The sequence below is a fragment of the Pundamilia nyererei genome, unplaced genomic scaffold, assembly GCF_000239375.1.
Source record: "Pundamilia nyererei isolate P.nyererei 1_Seehausen unplaced genomic scaffold, PunNye1.0 scaffold00156, whole genome shotgun sequence".
Taxonomy (NCBI): Eukaryota; Metazoa; Chordata; class Actinopteri; order Cichliformes; family Cichlidae; genus Pundamilia; species Pundamilia nyererei.
Window position 1 is genome coordinate 1,024,825 of NW_005187557.1, and position 3,650 is coordinate 1,028,474.

A 3,650-nucleotide genomic window follows, 5' to 3' on the forward strand; every position below is an offset into this window, starting at 1 on the left:
CACACACACACACACACACACACACACACACACACACACTCATTTAAAGCTGGTCTTATTGATTGTCCTGGTATCATCCAGAGGACTGAATTATGTAGATAAAACTAAACTACCAGCTCAGCCTGCTTTGATCACCCATATCTGCCTCACTCTGCACTCTCACAGGTCAGCAACAAATGACTCATGGATACAGTTTTCTCTCGCAAACACACAAACACTGACTCCTGATATTCATCAGTTACATTTAGCGCAACCATCCACTCAGGGGGCAGTCAGAGCCTCCATGTATTTGCTAAAAACAGCAGGATATGCAACTACCATGCTTATATCAAGCCATTAACAGAACACAGTCAGAGTCCAGTTTCAGTCTTGAAACACGGAGTGAGCTTTATTTTGTTCAGCCACTTATTGCTCCTAAAGCATGAAGGGCATCCTAGCTCTGACTTCCCAAAGCTGCATTTTCAGGTAAAGGCAGAAGAAAACAGCATATTCTTTAAAAATGACTCACCCAATGTAACAAACGCCAGGGTGATAATGACTGCTGTCATCACCAGAGTGCCTCTTTTGTTTTGAACAGGGAAACGTGGACCCAAGTTCAATTGCCTCAACAGCCCCAAGTGTCCTTGAGCAAAACACTTGAAGCTCTATTTGCTCAACAAATACAGTCCAGTCTACCTAAAACACCGACTTTGATTCATTTGCAGTGACAAATTATCACAGTGATACAAACAGGGGAGAGAGTTAAGTTCATCCTTTCTGGATAATAGCCAACAGCAAAATAGTGTCCATGACTTCTTGTTTTAATCTCTTTTGTAGAAATTAAAGGCAGATTTGACACATTTTCACTACCACCTGTGCACGTTAATATGACGATGAAAACAGAGTATTTACAAATATGCCAAATAAATGTCCTCCACTTACCCTGTAACGCGTGGAAGAAGATTAAGCTCCTTTCAGCCAGAAAACAAAAGCCTCTCTTTTTCTTTCCAGCTATTCTCGCGGCGGTGTTTTGCTCCAAAACAGTTGTTCCCTTATGTAAAATAACCTTCGCGTTAACTCACCTCTCTCTCTGGAAGCAGATGAATGAACCGCTGCGTCTCCCTTGCCAACACATTTGCATAAAGCCCGCCTCTCCGACCCGGAGATTGGCTAGGTTTCCGTTTAAAGGTGGACCCCTTTTAAGTGATTCGACGGAGCCGCACGTCAATAAAACAAAGAGCGCACAACAAGCGCACGCGCCTGTGCCCTCGCGTCCTGTCTCTGTAGCACCGCGTGCGCAGCAGAGAGAGAGAGAGAGAGAGAGAGCCCAGTAGTGAAAAACTGTAAAAAAAAACAACACATCTCCAGCGAAAACAGAAATACACACGACACATGTTCGTTGTCCTGTGTAATTTTCTGGTACTTCTCGCTCAAATTCGCCATATTTTATTTTATTATTTGTAAACTTTGTCCTTTAGCTCCTATAACATGGTGGATATTTACTTATCGGAACAGACAGGGAACCTGGGCCCATAAGGTCACAAAGAATTAGACACCAGACAAAATAGCAAAACTACAGAACTCTTAACTGTAACACTCATGACAGGCACCTTGAATGAGATCTGTCACCATGGAAATTGTTTCGTTGTTAAAGAACGTTACATGTGGTTTTCAGGACTTCCATGTGGCTGGTGATTGATGGTGGTGACAATGGTGTAAGGGTCAAAAGTTATTTGTACACTTCTCATCCTTATTTGTTGCAATCTTGGCTCAGCCAGGAGGAAACATAGCCTATACCATGTCAGAATAGACTTTATAAAAGTCAGATGTCGTTTGTGGGACTGTGAAGTGAAGATAACATGGAATTGTCTTAACCTGCTTTCTTTTTAATGACCAGCAGGGGGCAACACTTCTGTTTGCAGAAAGATATGAATAGAAATCGATAAGAAAATAGCTTTTGGCTCACTTGCTCTGTGATCCTAGTAAACATGATTTATAGACCCAATCATTATTGTAAAGCCATAATGAACATAAAAGTTTATTTTGTAAATTGTAATCATTAATACAGAATATTATGAAGGGTGGGCTCATTGATTTACAGCTATAGTTACAGTCCCGTTGAGTATGTCACGTCTTTAAATTCAGGCTCATCACACCCAGTTTCAAAACACCAAGATGGTGACTGTAAAAACAATCAGCTCAAAGTTTCCTACCAGAGGTTCAGTATCCAATAATTAAGGTCACAGTGGCTAGGCCTATTACATACGTAGTTTACGGTTGTCAGCTATGATGGAAATGCTAGCGCTAACTAGCAAGCAAACAGTGTCAGATTTTATCTCTTTAATTGAGTTTAAAATGTGTTGCAGTATTACACAGTGTATATACTAGTGCTGTCAGCATTAATCTCATTAAAATGACGTTAACGTCATAACTGCATTAACGCGGCAAATCCGTTAGCAGGTTAGCATGGATTGCCCCGTGCCCGCTAACCGCGCTAACGTATTGATGCAGGCCCACGCACGGTTATTGGTATTAAAGCCATTTTAACGAGATTAACGCTGACAGCACTAGTATATTCATTTTACATTTTATTAATACATTTTTAGTTTATATATTGTAATATATGGAACTATACTAACAATTATTCTTGGCTAAATTCCCGCAAAGCATAAATGGCAACACACTGCACTGTCCAGTTAGAACACCTGCAAATGGAAAATTAGCTCATCTATAAGCAGCTCCTGTGGAAACCAGCTGATGACGGCACCTCTTCATAATTTTTATTCAATCTATATACAAGACAGTCATGGGTCATGGGTGAGAGTCTTTAAGCTTCTTATTGTTATTGCAACCCTGTCACTGTACACTAATGCCTCAAATCTTGTCCCAGATAGTTACATAATAGTTAACACATGTATTGATTTCTATCATGCCAATACTCTAATGCAGTGTTGTTGTTACAAAGAGAATCCAGACCGAGTGCTTGATTAGAAATCAATGTCAGTGAGCAAAACAGAACTTGTATTAACAGGTAACCTTTTTATTATTTTCCTAATACATGAAAATACATTTAATATTGTAGGTGAAAAAACAAATTCTAACAAATAAAATGTCACAGCGTGATTAGCCAAGGTGAGCCACAGCCTCTCATTTGAGAATAACATAACCTTCAGCACAAGGTTAACCTCCATATCTCTGCAGGAGCACTGCAACACACACTTCTTCTTTTCTGTGGCGTGATTGTTGTGTGTCCTTCACTACAAGGTAAGTTCTGAAAAACTGTGAAAAAGAACAGGACAAAACAACGTGTTTAGACTTAATTGTGAAATGTTGAACTCCTGGAAAATCTAATTGCATTGCATTGATACCGCTGCATTAATCGTATTAATGCAATCATATAATTGTATAAGTGTTATGCTAAACTGTGCTCATCCATGGCTGTTCAGGTTTCTCATGTGAGATTGAGCAGAAAGAAAGATCTTTTTATCTCTTTCTTGCAGATTTAAATAGAGGATGATGCTGGATTTCAGTGTTAAAGTATAATACCATAATATATAAAAATAGGAGCCTAAAGCTTACAGTAGATTATGCTCTGAATGTTAGAGGTGATATTGGTAAGCATTTGTTCATGATTAATTATTATACTTAATTAATAATTGACAGTCATCTGA

At 39.2% G+C, this 3,650-nt stretch overlaps 1 protein-coding gene across 2 annotated transcripts in view; it reads right to left on the reverse strand.

Annotated features, from left to right (window-relative positions):
- Positions 1-1,108, reverse strand: part of LOC102197518 (visinin-like protein 1) — a 23,894-nt gene extending 22,786 nt beyond the window's left edge. The window contains exon 1 of one of the 2 annotated variants that reach the window (XM_005745245.1): positions 1,062-1,108. The gene's annotated coding sequence lies outside the window, so the exon portion shown is untranslated. Of the gene's footprint in view, positions 1-921 lie in introns of both variants that reach the window. The other variant, XM_005745244.2, reaches the window with a different exon arrangement.
- Between the last annotated feature and the right edge of the window lie 2,542 nt (positions 1,109-3,650).